Here is a 16,820-nt window from a genome sequence, read left to right on the forward strand (position 1 = left end):
GTTTGAAATTGCCTTGTAGAAGTGCATCAACGTCTTATTGTGGCATGAGGTGCTCTCAGCCCTGTTATAGGCACCAAGACATTCCCAGTACTGTAAATTGAGTATTCTGGAGAAAGTGCCCAGGTTACATCTTGTGCATGCAATTAAAAATAAAAAATAAAAAAATACCTGATGTCTTTCTTTCCAGCACCCTATTTAAATTTATTAATTTTATTTTCTCTTGCAGCTGACACAGAAGAAAGTTTAGTAATTTTAACAGACCCATTTATGAATATGTCTAGTATATATGATGCTGCCTGTCAGCTCTATTTGTCAGATCCACCATGAAATGTGGAGTGGCTTATACAGAAGATATCCATATTCTTAGGAGAACGGCATTCTTGTGGACTTCTGCTTATTTTTTTAAAGGTCAGGGGTGGCAAAAAAAAGGAGACTTTTCAGGCATGTTGACATCTCCTTCATGTGAAATCAATGCCTACTGGTGTTTTATTTATTTATTTATTTATTTATTTTTTAGCATCTGGATTTCCAGATCTCTACTTCTATTTTCTCTTACTTTTGAACTTTCAATTTTTGCAAAGAACATAACTGTCAAATTTGCCTTTTTGCTTCATTTGATGGTAGCAGGCTAACTAGACAAATAAACTTTGTATTTAACACTTCTGTTGCACGTTTTTGGGAAAAAAAAGAAATCTTGAGAAAGGAAGTTCTTATTAAGGAACTCCACAGAGGTGTTAGCAGGACCCGGGACCATGAAGCTGGACCTTTCCAGCAATGATCCCGCCACTCTCAGTGCAGGATTCAAAGGGAGGGAAGAGTTGTGGCTCACCATGGTAAGTTTGGGAGAAGCCACCTTAAATTCAGAGCATAGAGAAAGGTTCAGGCTCTGTCTATTCCCTCACAAACACCGCTGCACTGGACTGCTGTCCTGAAAACAATGAATGGTGCTTTTTTTTTTTTTTTTTTACTTTTTTTTTTTTTTAGGAAGCTGACATAGAGCTTGTGATTTCTTTTAAATTATTTTTATTTTTTATGGTTCTTGCCTGCTGTCGAATGAATGAAGACTAAAATCTTTTTTATCTATGAAGATTCCAAGGTTTCTGATACATTGCACACAAAACAACAAAAACACAACCAACAGTTAAATTTAATGAAATCACCAGATTTTAGAGATCTTCAACTGCTTAAAACCAGTACCAGAGTAACCTGGAATGGAGTGGTGCTAAATATTTACTGTCTCCACACCTGCTGCCTCCTGGCTGTCATGGTTTTATGCTGCGCTGTGCGTGACAGACCACACGCTCTACAGCCCAGCTTGAAATACTAGAATAAATCTTTCCTTGATCAACGCTTTGCCCCCTGCTTTCTCTCTACACGTTTTTAAAACCAGCCTGTTAGCTAGTAAAGGAACTTTGAATTCTTTTTGACATAGTCTTTAAAGTTGGATTAGGAGAATTTTCTAGGAGAATAACAGTAATGTAATAATGAGGTTAATTGAAATAATAAAGACCAAAAAAAAAAAAAAATAGAGAAGAAAAATGTTTGTTTCCCCCCAGCCTCGTGGTTATGAAATAAAAACCACAACCCTTTCAGGCATGGAGCAAGCATGCTGGTGAAGTTTGCTGAAAGACAGCAGATGGTGTTAAAGTTGGTTATGGCAATATGTGTTACCCTCTTCTTTTAATTTAGAAAAGAAGAAAAAGGAGAGGGAGAGGGAATTGTACCTCTTCTATTTTATCTGCTTGTGAGAGCGAGGGAGGAATGTACTGCAAATGGCAATACACTGTCATATACCAAAAAGACGTAAGCTGGTTTCAGGGAAAAAATACGCAGAGTAGCAGGCGGCCTTTTTTCCTTAAGGACTTTAAGCCTGTTTGAGTAGGACTGTAAGAGCAGGAAGAATAACCTCCCAGCCATACAGAAAGGCGAAAGGCGACTGCTCCCCAGGCGCTCCTCCTGCGCCCGACGGGCGGCCGGCGGGCCGGCCGCAGCAGCCCTGCCTCGCAGAGATCCCGCATGACGCCGTCGGCCCGCTGCTGCCGGGGGGGCTGAAATCTCTGATGAGGAGGGAGCGTAATCAGGTAGATTGAGCTGTGTAGGGAGAAACCATTTCTGCGACCAGGGAGGGCGTGCAGCAGGCGCTGGCTGCCAACCGCGGGAGGGTAGCGTGCTGTGGTACGAGGCAGCGAAACCAGGCGTAATTCTCCCATCGGCTCCTGAAAAGGTTGCGCTCCCCTCGCTCCGGTGAAGCTGGAGGCAGGTTACGTGGGTGCATTGCCTGCGCCGGGCAATGAGTCTCCCTCCAGGTTCTCCGTACTTGGCAGGATGTGTTAGAGAAAAGTACCTACAGGGAAATCAGCAAAAAGCTTCCCCATGAAGGTAGCAGGGCTCTGCCGTATCGGAAATGTCTGGTGATTCGTCGGGTGAGTAACAGCTGAAAGGCATACGGCAGACATTCGCAAGAAGGAGCAGCAGCAGTGCGACCCTAACGATAGCATTTAGGTCAGTTTGCTGCCTGCTGGGACAGCCCCGGCTCGCTGGGACACAGGGTGCCTGCATGGGGTGGGATGCAGAAAGTTTGTGCAAGGGACTCCCAGGTGAGGGGCAGGGCGGGAGGGAGCTGGCCGAGGGGAAGAGCGAGCTCGGTTCTGTCAGATGGCCCTGCCTTGCCTAACTTTTGTTTGGTCGGATTCAAAACTGCTTGCAGAATATCAACAGGGTGTTAATATGGGAGGGAAAAACAAGCAAACTTTTGCATACAGATTTTTTTTTTCCCATGATGATGGACAGTACGGTGTGTTCAAATGACAGTGCTAAGTGTTTGCACGGTTGTAGGTAACAGATGCTGCCTGATCAAGGATTTCATTGCTATACTAAATGAACTCCTCGTTATGAAAGACAGCAGAAGGATGTAAAGTTCACTTCAAACAAATTTGGACACGGTCAAATGAATTACTGTACTGGTAATATAGAAATAGGTTGAAAAGTGGGCCATCAGGCAAAAACAACCTTGCATTCAGTCTAGGGTAATTGCATAGACTTGTCTGTGGAGGATTGATTTGGAAAAGTAGCTGAAGAAACTTCATATCTTTCAAGCCATTTGGAAATAAATCTTGAGAGAATACTTGACTGTATATATGTAGTACAGTGCTTCACTAAGGAAAACAAAAAAAGAATGCTAGCTTCTGTTATAAATAGGTACCTTGATACTTTATAACAAGTTTTATTCTATCCTTCCTCCTAAAAATAAAAGGAGAATACGTATTTTCTCTGAAACAAGCAATATTTCAATGTCTCATGAAGAAAAATAAAAAAATGACATGGTTCAAAACTGAAGTCTTTTCAGCGCATTTCAAAACTAATTTTATTTTCTCTTCCCACTTTTGCACCCTTTCCTAACTTGGAGGTATAAAATAATGGTTTCTCCATCATAAGGCTGTATAGTGTTGTCATATTGGCTGTTTTTATAAATCTATTTTTATTGGATTGATTATAATGCAATTCCCCATTATTAAATTACTTCTATTAGTCTTCTGTTTAAAAGAAAAATGTTTTGGCCTATTTCTATTATTTCAACATTTGAGCTTTATTCATAAGACACATTTCTCTGAAAACTACAGAGGCCAGTTAATGGTTTATGAGTTCAAGCTGAGTTGAATATAGCTAAGCTCTGTCTTGCTTGACATTTCATCAAAAGCTGTGTTGATTTGCAATGTTTACAGACCTATTTATTGAACCTTCACAGCTTGAACTATGCCACCAAGCTTGTTGACATTGCTGAGTTTATCTCTTGGTGCTTGTGCAATCTCAGAAGAAAAGTTTAGAGCAAATGAGTTATAACAAACTTGTCACAGTTCATAAAATATGTAGTTAGAACAATGAAGTTGATCTTCTTGTTCATTGACTGCAAAACATTAGAGAAATCTGAGTAGTCTCCTGCAATCTCATCTGGGTAGGTGAGCGTATGTCCTTCTCTGCGATATTAGCTTCCAGATTTGACTGTAGCTTCTCAAGTGCATTAAAAGGCAGCTCCTAAATGGAACAAATATTTTCAGTTCATAAGACTATTTGTATTTGAAAACAAAATCCAACCATATTGCAGCACAAAATAACATCATTATCTTACTTCCGTATATGTCTTATGTTGTGAGGAGTGATCTGTCAAATAAGCAAACAACAAATTGAATCAGAGGCTCATAAACACCATAAAAAATCATTCAGCTTTAAACAACAAGTGCATCCCATGCTCTGTGTTACTCTCCTGAACATCCTGTCTGCATAGCCCCTATTTTTAGACAATAAAATAAGATATATTTTGCTATGTAATCTACTACTATTACTGGATCAATAGTGCACATTATCATGGTTTCAGACACTTCTCTATGTAGCTTGAACAGAAATAGATCAAAGATAGTGCAACTGCCTGGCATCTCTGCAAAAGCAACAGAAAACTATGTACTGTTTATTCAACAACGGTAAAATGCATAGTTTAAGAAGTCTTGGATTAAGTTTTTTTTGTTTTGTTTTGTTTTGTTTTTTGAGTTGCAGGGGAAGCTGTTTTCCCATGTGAACATTCTCATAGCTATCATTAACTGGGTTAACATGGTTGTTCATTTTCTTTTTAGAACTGTGCATATGCAGCTAGGGATAAACATCCAAAAGGGGAATTGCATATATACCCATATAAATATATAAATAAAGGAGAATTTTTCCATGTAGTTGAATGGGCTTTGATTGGGCTCTTGGTTCCTTTTCAACAATGAATGAATAAAGAGTTTATGTTTTTCAAATAAAAAGTAATTGCTTATTGATTGTTAAATGCAAATTGTGTTCTATGGGCACAATCAGAAAAAAAAAAACAAACAGAGAAATATGCTGGAGTGGTAGTGGTGGTAATGTTTGCTTTGCTTAACTATAGCTATGTAACTTAGCCTGCTGAATTACCTGCGTAGACTCACTAGGCTCAGGTTCTGGACAATAGTGAGCAATAAGCTCTTTCTGCAAGCAGGTCCAAGCAAGAAATTAACGTTGGTGTCTTGTTTCCTCAATTGCCTGTGAATTAGCAGATTAGCCTTCTCACTTAAATGCTTGACTTTGGTTACTGAGAAAGCCCCAATATATTTGTTATAATCTTTGTATGTATAACTACAAGCTGTTGCCATCTGATTAGAACATGCTTATGTAAGCAGTTACATAAAATACATGCATTTTTAAGAATGTTTTCAAAGTGAACAGCTCTCATAGTTACACTCTGTTTCTTAAACTTATGGATGAAATGGGGTTTGGAGAGGGCATTCAAACTGACAAAAATTCATCACAGGAAATTCTGAAGTTAAAGGTGGTCTGTGTGGTTGGGAGGGGCAGCTGAAGGGAATCTGGCAACTGAAACCCACAAATGCTAGAAGTGTCTTAAAATACTTGATCTTTGTCTGTGACTTGTTGACTAGATTTGACTAAAAAAGTGATACATATTTTTCTGTTTACTGTATTCCTAACAGAATGAAGAACTCATGAAAATTTCTCTCTTATGTAAGTTTTATTAAGCCCATCTTAAGCAATCAGTATTTAAATTATCATAAATTGATAGTTCTCAAATGCAGTGTTCAGCTTTTCTTCCAGTTCAGCCCTGCTTTTTGCCAGGTACTTGATGTATCCACTTTGATTGTGGCAGATGGGGAGTTTCCATCTCAATACTCATTATAGGAATGACTATTCTTACCAAAATATCTTACTAAGTAAAAGGAAATTCTAATCATTCCAAGATGGTTTTGACGTTGGTTTGTTTAATAGTTAATCTTTTATGCCCAGCTAAATATAGTGATGATAGATACAGGTGAAGTTTCAGAGGAAAACGTTTTCTTTTATGCAGTCTACTCCTCATCCGCAGGAGTAGGACGTCCATCCCATAAAATTCAATTTTAAAGTAAAGATTATATTGCATGTTAGAAAGCATCAATTCAGATAGGTCATAAATACAAGCACATTCAGTGCATAGTTTAGGTGAAAGGATATTCTGTTGTTACTGAACTAGCTTCTCAAAGGTTATAATAAAAAGGCCAGGCTATCATTTTATCATTAAAAAGTAATGGAGATAGTCAAGGCTGATCCTCAGCACTTTTTTTTTTCTTTTTTTTTTTTTCCTCAAGGCAATTTGTGCGTACAAAAGTAGATTTAAGAAATTCACTTTCAATAAAAAATAAAGGGACAAGCATACTGTTATGGACCTGTTTAACAAAACAGACTAATGCTGACAATAGGTTGTTTTTAGGACTACTCTAGGTCAAGGGAATGAAAGAAACTTCCTGAAATATTTGATTTCCTGTGAATAAAATTTAATCAGCCTAAGAGAGTAATTGTCTGCCTGTTTCAGACGATGATATGGGATGAGGGGGAGTAAGCAAGTTTCTTGAGGAAAATGTAAAATAAAATTATGAAAATAAGTAATTGGAGGATGACTTTTCTAACTACCTCTGTGGTATAGAAAGAAATGAAAGAAAACCAAAGGAAAGGAAAGGAAAAGTAATATGGGGAAAAAAATAAAAATAAAGAAAGCACCAAACAATAGCTTCTATAACTTTTTTGACAGAGATAACTATCTATCTTCAGGCAAGTTGCCATCGTGCCAGTTTGATACCCGTTGTAGTGAATAAAGGCATAAATTCTCCTTTGTACAGTATTTAAAATATAAATGCTTCAGGCAGAGCCTGTTCTTTCTACCCTTTTTATATTGTCTAGAACAGTAGACACCAAGGACCTTAAGTGCTAGTAGAAAGCGCAAACGTTATGAATAATGCAACATACAATTTAAAAAAGAATAGCCACCTCAAAATCCTGGTAAGGAAAAACTGGTAAGGATGGGATGGGCTATGAAAACTTGGCTAGAATATGTGAAATGGATACATGGTTTTCCAGGATGGTAACAAGGGAATCTTCTAGTTGTGGATCTTCTGCTGACAAGTTCAAGCATATATGATTCATTTATTTGTTTGATTAGGTTATTTTACATTTTTATGAGGCTTTTTTTTTTAATTTACTCATTTTTATTTTATTTTTATTTTTTATAATCTCTATCTAAATCTTCCTGAGATAAAAGTACCAACATAATAAGATGAAGTCATCTGAAAGAAAACTGGGTGGCCATGCATAACCTTAAATGAAGACATACTGCTCTTTTACAAGTGGTCTCCTTGAAGTCTTTTCATAACTGTGCTATAGCAATGTCATAGTTTTGAGATGTGTTGTTCTTTCATTGCTGAGAACCACAGTCAGTGGAAGATGCCTGGTCACATTACTTCAATGTAGTGTCTAGAAGTAATCTAGAAATGAAAATCCTTTGCTCTCACTTCTTTTCTCCACTCGTCTGCTGAAAACTGTTGCTTTTGAGAAGACAAATGTAAAGCCTCTTTGTTCATCCAGGATTTGTTCTGAGAAGGTAGTGTTAGGTCACAGGAGGCTATGTTTAGAGCCAGGTTTCTGGGTTAATCTCTACATTTATAATATCAGCTGATTTTGTTTATACTTTTTATACATGCCTCCAGACTGAAACAAAAATTCAAAAAAAGATGTGTACATCAGTGAAGAGCCTGTTAGCATTTTTTTAATTTCAGAATGTCCTGAGTTATTCAGAAATGATGAGGATTAAGCAAAATGCTCCTTGGTAGAATTAACTGTGACCCAGAAAAAAACTAAAGGAGCACAAATACATAGGGAAGAGATTATGAATTTGGTTGTCAATATGATTAATATATTTGTCACCTCTAGACAGGAATAATTGGTAATTACTGGAAATTGGATGGAGCCTCTTAACCCTGGTCATTCCTTTCTTTCTAAATGGTTCAGAAAATTTAGATATTGTGGTTCTATCATTTAAACTATGCACTACATAATATGTATTTATTGCCTCTTCTAGATTCAATGCTTTAAACAAAAATATTAACCAGATTAATTCCTTGTTAAAATACAGTCTTTATCGTGTGCAACAGATCTGACTGTGATCTCCACTGACTTTTTCTTCAGCTCAGGAGTCATACAAGCTCCAAGCAGCTGCTCTGAAAAGCTGTAAATTGGATTGCCATGATGATGGCTGGTCCTGCTCTTTCCTCTCCCAGTCCTCCGTTCAACAAGGGCCTGCTTTGGGTGGGTAGTGGGATATGAAGATGCTGCTCAGTTGCCAACAAACCTGTGTCCTAGTCACTCAGGTCCATGGTTTGGACTTTTGCCAACCAGCACAGTTGAACGGGACGGTGGAGGGGCGAGCAGGGCAGTGGTAAGACTGAGAACCATTCAGAAATCCCCAAGAGTCACTCAAATCCTCTTAGCTTTTCCACATGCTGGACACAAAACTTACAGCTTCTCAGAAGTTGGGACCTTTCCAGCAACAAAATTCGATTTTGTGTCAGTGATGAGAAGAAAATAAATTACTTTATCCCTCATCTTTGGAGAGCAGAAAATAAATCTTGGTTGTATTCCTGAAAATCTTTTGAGTCAGCTTTGTCAGATCTAGTAGAGAACTGAAGACTTACAGACAAATCAAATTACATTTTTCTTTTTTTTTTTTTGGTGATTTGTCTTTCCTGTGGAAGGTTGAGTTTTCTGAGCAGTGAGTTCCCCAACTTACTAGAGTCATATTTTATCATCTTGATGAAATTCCCACAATCTCAGAGAGATCTTCATTGCATAACTAATTCAATGCTTGTTAGTGTGCTGCATTGCCACATAGCTGTGGATGTGTCAACAGAGGTCTGTGACAAAAGGAGATCCGAGGAGCAAAGCCCTCAGAGATGTCAGTAAGATCACTATGGATTATGTTTAGAGTAGTGTAATAGTACTTTCCTGGGAGCATTTACAATTAAATTCTTAAATATTTATGAAGTGCAGCTGGCAAAATCTTGTAACATTTTGTATTGGAGTGATTGAAATCCTGGGAAACTGAGCAAGCTCTTCAGTGTCGAACAGATGAATTTCTCTAGATTTTTAGCATGTTTTCTGCTTCAGCTGGGTTTATACAATTCATTCCCATTTTTTGACCTAGCAAAACGAATCAGGTAAACACTATTCAGGGTAAACCTACTATTGTCCTCATTTTAATTATTTAAATACTTATGGAGAATTGGTATTGGCAGGTAGTAAGTTCCATCTCCTCGTAACAACACAGTAGATGTTCTGGTGACTTGTAGTATGAGTTGTCAATTAATCTATTCTATTTTGTGGAAGCAGAAGGACTATTTAAACATGTTGAAATATCTTTTGGTTATGAGAAGTTTTTCTACCATTCTCTTTCTTTGGAAATGAAAAGAAAGATAATTTATTTTCAGATAGTAGAAGAAAAATTGTTTGTAGAATTTTAGTAGCATGGTAAAATTGTGTCATGAACACAGGTCAGCAGCACACCATCAAAAAGTGATGCTTTCTCTCAAGTCAGCTCTCCTGAGACTCACCTGGATAGTGGTCTCTGCTTTTGGGATTCCCCACAGACACTGGCATGCTAGAGCAAGTCCAGATCATTGGGGGCTGGAGCACGTAGCATCGAGGAGCTGGATTGATTCAACTTTCACAAATACAGCCAGGGGATTGAGGAAGGGAGGGCCAACTACAACTACATAACTGAGGTTTGTAGAGAACAGGGAGTCAGATGCTTCTCAGAGGTACACAGTGATAGGAAAAGAGACATGGAACATGAGCTGAAAGAAGGGAAATTCAGGTCAGGTATAAGGAAAATTTGTTCTCAATGATCGATCACCGGAAAAGCTTGTACAGAGATGTCATGGTTAGTCCTTTCTTGGAGATGTTCAAAACCCAAGTGAACAAAGAACTGAGCAATCTGCTCTTGCTGACCCTTCTCTGCAGAGGGGACTTGGACCCAGGAACCTTAGGAGGTCCCTTCCAGCCTCCACTGTTCTGCATTCTTGGTACAGTGTTCATATTAAAACTTTAAAATTGACTTCTTTTTTTTTTTTTTGGATGAATGCAAACTCTTAGAACAATAATGCAATTTCTGTGTCTTTTTAGTAATCGATATATTTCTGGATTGAGTGAAGAAAATTGTGAGGAAAAAAAAAGTCTGAAAATCAAATAGCTCTTCAGAAAGCTGCTTATGATGCTAGCATGCTTATTCACTTTTATTTTATTTTATTTTATTATTTTATTTATTTATTTATTTTAAGAAGTCAGGGACATTTCAGACTCAGGCAGGTTTTGAAGCAAAATTTCAAGTTATGACGAAGAAAGGATAAATAACTGTTTTTTAAAATATGTGTGAAAAAACTGTTTTTCAAATTCTGTGATTACTTACTATTGCTACTTTGCTCAAGTAGTAAAACTGGTTTAAGTATGATCAGAACGTACGAAATAGAGGACTGAGTGTGTGACAGTGGGCAGTAAATCTTTCTGTGTGAAGACAGACATCACTAGTCTGCATTATGTTGAATCTTAGGAGCTTAACCCAGATCAGTGTCCTCAGCAAAGGCAAACATTTTGTAAGGGAAAGGCTTTGAAAGAAATCTGTTACCAAAGTCTTCATCTTTTAATTTTAGTTACTTAGCAGCTGGTCCCCAGTCTAGCTAATTGCATTATAATGGTTTTATGCTGAACCAGATGCTAAAGGGATAACATTTTTCTTTCCTGGATAGGAATGAAAAGCAAGAGCAATGAAAGAAAAGCAAGGAAAGATAGAGCAATGCAGTCTCTATTATGTTTAGAATTCTGCTCTGTGGTTGTCCCTGTGTTAAGCTATGCCACAAAGAAACCACAGGTACTAGATTCTGGTTTTATATTAAATAAAATAAAATCATTTTGAAACTCCTTGGGAAATAGAAACAGTAAGATCTAATTGGCAGAATTTTGTCAGCGACTTAATTAATAAATATTTCAACCTTTTTTCTATAAGGGAAAATGATTTATGTCCCATCATTACAAATGCTTGCTATAATGCACTAGGTTGTTTCCTTTCCTATTTATTTGTCTTTATTAAGTTGTTCTTTATATCTGCATGGCTAGACCTATGCAGTGGTCTAATTTGTTATGTTGCATAGAATAGTTTTATGAGAAGGATGCAAACTGTCTTTATGGCTAATTGCAGGGGCAATCATAACTCATAAAACCTATGATCAGATTATGAGTTTCCTCAGGAAACTCCATCCGTGCCAGCATCTTATTTAAAAAGGAAAAAAAAAAAAAAAGACTGGAGTTCTGTTGCATTTTCAGTCAGTGCAGATTTGCTGTTATTGAAGAAGTCTACAAGTCTACTTCCTTTCATACGTGATTGTTCTATATGCCTTGTTTGGGAGCAAAGTAATGTTGTAACAGCACACTTAAAAAGCTTAAAGAGTACTTCTAAATTTGAAAACAGAAAAATGATTTTTACTAAATGGAACTTTAAAATTAATAATCACCTGCTATTAAAATAATATCAGTAGATAGCATCTCAGTCATTTTAATTATTTTATCTTACTACAGAGATGATGCAAAGTATAATTTATTAATAGTTGTATTGCTTTCCTTTGCATAGTAACACACTAGAATAATTTATAATTATTTTTAAGAGGTATCTGACCTTATTAACAGGAAAAAAAGAAGTTATTACTGAAATGCTTTTGTCTGTTCATTGATGTGCTAATTTGAGGCTATCAGGCTCAGCATTATGTAGAATTTTCAATGCTTCCTGTAATCTTAAATTTAAAACCTATAAAAGGGCATCAGTTATTTCACCAAAATGGTTTTGTATGTCTTCTTTTAAATTAACTGCTGGCTAAAGAGAATGAGTTTTGCTTATGGGACTAGTGGACATTAAGAGCATATTGAACATTTACAGAATACATTTCCTGGTAGTGCCTGAGCACCTAAGCGTTAGTCCTATGGTTTTCAGGTCAGGTCAGATACCAACTAAACCTTTATTAGAAAGAAGGCTTATCACTGGTGTTAAAGATGAATAGTTGTGTTTTTTTTTTTTTTTTTTTTTTTTTCCGTTGTTGTTTTGTGTCTTTGGGGCGAGAATTGGAGTTGGCAAATTAATTTAGAGTAAAGCTTGTCTCAGTTCCTTGCATAATGGCCTAGTGATGATCAGCAACCAACCCTCCAATTCTGTCCATGGCTACTTCGAACAGCAATTAATCTGCTGCTTGTGTAAACAAGTAGGAAACACATTCAAATAATGACAGAATAGCCCCTGCTAAGGTCATTATTACACTACATTACTCTTCGCTTACCTCTTTTTAAAGCTGTGACGGGACCTCTGTGCTCCAGCTTCACAAACTCACATGTTGAAAGAGTGTTTGAAGCTTTCTGAAAGGTGCTTTCACTTTCTGAATTGTGACTGTTGCCTGAAACTCTTGGCAAGCACCCAAGCCGATGGCAGGGGAGGGCAGAGAGGGTTGTATTGGGACTTTTCACTTATGGTAGGGGAATTCAGCTTCAGATAAAGACCCCAAACATAAACATTTTGTCTTCCATTACAGTCGGTGGAGGTCTTGGACTGGATTCAGTTGCACACACCTAAGTACTTAATGTTGTTTTAAGCACGGCGAGTTGTACCTGCCTGGCCCCAGCTGTCACTGCAGGAGGATGAGGCTTTCATGTGCCACCATCCTGTATGCAAATCCTGTGAAGGTGCCAGTGGTCCCATGGCACCACAGAGCACCAGCTCTCTGAGCATACCCAAGGGAAGCCATCAATAGGAAATGCAGTCTCAGAGCCTGGAAAGCAGCCTTAAAACAGACACTTAGTGGCTGTTCAGCTCCCTTGGGACTCAGCAGATGCTGTTGCTGGGGTCTTGGTTTATTTGCCAGCACAGAGTCATTTCATGCTGTTTGAGATGCTGTAGCATCTCCTGGTTGGCTTCCAAATGCTGATGCAGAAGAGCACATCACTGCCACGTCCTCTGTTACAAGTGCAGTGAGCCCATCTAAGATCTCTCCAGTGCACTAGGTGCTTAAGTGGGGACAATATTCTTTATAGTCTAGGCATCTTCATCACGTCTAATGAGTTTTTAGGTACTTCTAGAGTGGACACCTAAATTAAGGTTCTAATTTCAAACTCAATCCCACTCCTCGAGTTGTTTTCTTCAGTTTTAAGAAGAAACGTTTTTCTCTGATTTATTTTAGTGTGACTGGAAACTTGTAGTGCAAATTTTCAGTCATAATTTAGGGTAGTTTTTTTCTATTTCTCAGTTTGCAAGCCAAAAAAAGAGAAAGGGAGAATAGGGGAAAAAGGGCAAGTGAGCAAGAAAATATACATAAACCTGTACATGAGTTTTTGGGAAAAAAATCCTTGAATAGACAGAAACTTTTCCATACCTGTATAGCACAAATAATATCAACACGCCTTGTGTCTTACCTCTTCTTCTTATAAGTAAAACAGTTTAATTATCATTTCTCCCCACGAAGCAACCAGCCTACAGTTAAATGCTATGAATAGCCCTTACCCCTCATGAATGAGAATTCCCTCCTGCTATTAGTAACTGTCAACATGCATGATTGTTTCTGCAGTAAAAGTCTTGGTAGAGTTCCTCATTAATTAGTTTGTGTACAAACATGACTCTATCTCTGCCAGTGGGAATAATGGGATGCCGTTACAGGTAAAGCCAGAGAAGATCTGACTAAAGTAGATGAATCTTCATTACAGCCTCACCATATGACCTTTATCAGTATCTCAAGCTTCATTATGCACACAAGGTTGTTGCCACAGATTTGTAGTGATTGCTTCAGATACTTAAGTTTTTCAGGGATATGGATAGACAGTTCATTTTCATAGATTCTACTTTTCACCAGAATTTATTCTACATTTTTCAAAAGTTGTCTTGCATAGCCAAGAATTGAGAATTCACACTGGTATACAACTATACATGATAGTGTGCAGCTGGTCTTTCTATAGCCAAGTAGTTTAGTAACCAGTGATTTTTCAGAACTAGATTTTAAAATTGGTAGATCCCATGCCTTTTCTTTTTAAGGTGTATTCTGATAGTCATTATCCTTGATGCAATACAAAAGAGAAAAAAAAAAAATCCTACAGGAAGAGTAAATAGTTTGACTGGGACAAGTGTCAATGTAATGTCATGGTATTTATGTCAGCATTTCCTCCAAGTAATGGGTGTCCATCATAACTACTTACAAGATTACCTTGAGAACTCAAAGGAGTATTTGTTTGTTAGGCTTCAACTACGCTGTATTGTCACCAAGATATTGGATCCTGCTCAGATCTAAGCATGCTTGTTCCTATGTGATTCTTCCAAGTGTCACTTTTTGCTCACACTGTGAGATAGGTGGCATCACTACCTGAGAAGCATTTGATTTCAGAAGGTTTTTAGGTTAGTAGGATAGTATGGTTAGCGTCATGTTGTTTCACTGCTGATAATCCTCAAATAATTGTTTAAACTGAGTTTTTCCTGCATCTGAGCTGGAGGAAGATCTGAGTGTCAACATGACTCCTGAGTTGACCTTTCTTTGGATCCAGATCTATGGTGCCTGACCCTATGAAGTTGACTTTTTTGTCATGTATAGCTGTGAGTAACATTGTCAGTGCCTTGTTGACCACAGAATGGATTGGTCAGCATGAGTTATTTCCCTACTTTTATATCCCTGTGTAGTAGTAGTGAGCATCATGATGCATATAAGGCAGCTCCAATGACCTGCCTCCGTACAGTGCACTAATTCTTCTGTTAATCTCTACCGCAATCATGCTCCAATTAGGCAGGGATTCTCATAGGTGCTTGTCCAAATTAACTACCATGTTATAATAATAAAGTAGACCAGAACGAACAGATTGAGGCAGATGAACTATGTATGGGAATCTCAAGATTGCTTTAAATTCCCAAAGAGTAATGGGCATCTTTGATATATCTTCAGGCCCTGTTCATTGGGGAGGTAGGGGTTGAAATTGACACCAAAGCAACGGAATATAATGAGATGCACTATTAAAAAGAAAAGGACTTGTTTGGTGGGGGGAGAGGTGCTTGTTTATTATGATTTTTTTTATTTAGTTTTATTTTTTCTTGTGCAATGGGAAAGAAAAGGGGAATGCTATGGTACATCCAGTTTGTTGCTGTAGTGGGAGAGTTTGGGACAAATAACTGTTGCAGGAGGGTAAAGGGAAATTCTTGCTCCTGAACAGCAATGAAACAGTACTGCTGAGCTGACATCCTTGGTTGTGCAAGGCTGGGCTTCAGGCACCCCTGGACTAAGTTAACTTCCTCATGACGGAAGTGAATGAAGCATGCAGAAAAGGAGGCTGTTGGAAGTTCCGGATACTGCGGTGTAGTGGTTGCAGAGCTACACTTTAAAGAAGAGCTACGAAAAGTTGTTTAGCTGTACTGGTTATTTCTCTTACTGAAGGCTTAGTTGCAATGTTTAAAAATTTATAATTCCATTAATAACAAGTCATTTTACTTTAACATCTCAAATTGTCATTGTTCAACTATTGAATATGATGGATTTACATGCAAATGCATTTTCATTCTAGTGCTGTATTCATCTGCATTATATTAGAAGCTTTGCTATGTCAAGTAACCCTTTTAGTGTTTGAAGAAATATCTATCAAAATGGGTTAACAACTTCCCAACTACAGTTTTGGGAAATGTGAACTCATTGATTCTTTTGCTCAAATTGTTATTTCATTATTTCATTATTATTGTTATTTCATTAAATTTTTCCACTTCAGAAAAACCTATTAAGGTGCTCCGTTATATTATTTTCAAAACACCATGCTTCTTCCAGTATTTCCACCTTCAGAATTTGGAATCATCTTAGGAAATATTTCTATACACTCACATACCCAAAAAAAAACCCTCAACGTTTTCATTAAAAAAAAATAAATAAAAAATACAGCCCAAATTTTGCCCTAATTTGAGAAGAAAAAAAGTCTCATATAGATTACGTAGTGTGGGAATCTAAACTCTCTTTTCCACCTAACTGATATTAATTTGTGTGTTGGCCTCTCCTTTTCAAGTTGTATCTCTTGTAAGCAGTTAGCCTTAGTTTTTTGTTGTTGTTGTTGTTGTTTAGAAATGCTTCTACTCTAGTAGTATGATTTCTCAAGAGATTTTGTGAAATAATATTAAAAGTTACAATAGGCTGACATTGTGAAAAGGTGATTTTACTGTTTGTGGATTAGATTCCACAAGTGGTAATATGAAGAAGTTGAAATGATGCATGAGCAGTCAAGCTCCTCAGCTTGACTGTAAGGAGTTAAGAATGTGAAGCACTTTTATGCAGATTGTAAATTGGCTATTGTAATTCTCCTGTCTTCACCAGTTGATGTAGTATCAATTAGCAAATATAGGTTTTAATGCTGCCTTTAATATTCATGCTTCTTAATTGCCTTTGTTAATTGAGAAGAAACACTCCAGTGCAGAATGCTTGACAGGTAAGAATTATTATCTGCTGCTTGTGTTGGCGGTTGTCCAGAGAAAAGTAGGTTACTGATACACAAGTATGTGCAAAGATCTTACCCAAAGATCTATTGTTTTGGCTATGAGCTTCTCTATTCTCAACTCTTGACAGAATATCTGAAGAACCTGTTTTGAGGACTCAGATGTGCAGATTAATTTACAACAGGGAGCAGGCATACAAAGAGTTATTTTAAGAAACTGCGAATGTACAGTTATTGTACATAATTAAAAGAGTTGAAGGAATGGCTGAGACTAAAAACAAAAGAGGCAGTGTTATTCATGGTGAAACTTACCAGGTCACATTTTATTAATTTCTTTCCCAAATATGCCAAGTTTTATTTGTATATATATTTGTCTTTGGGTTGTGTGCTTATAGCCCTGGGATACCTCTAATGCTCAGGTGTTTCAATTTTTTATGTTGTCCACACAAGTGTGTTATATT

At 37.4% G+C, this 16,820-nt stretch overlaps 1 protein-coding gene across 12 annotated transcripts in view; it reads left to right on the forward strand.

The window, feature by feature from the left end:
* Positions 1-16,820, forward strand: part of DMD (dystrophin) — a 1,063,969-nt gene that overhangs the window by 53,715 nt on the left and 993,434 nt on the right. The window lies entirely within an intron of this gene.

The sequence above is a fragment of the Cygnus olor genome, chromosome 1, assembly GCF_009769625.2.
Source record: "Cygnus olor isolate bCygOlo1 chromosome 1, bCygOlo1.pri.v2, whole genome shotgun sequence".
In the NCBI taxonomy this organism is placed as follows: domain Eukaryota; kingdom Metazoa; phylum Chordata; class Aves; order Anseriformes; family Anatidae; genus Cygnus; species Cygnus olor.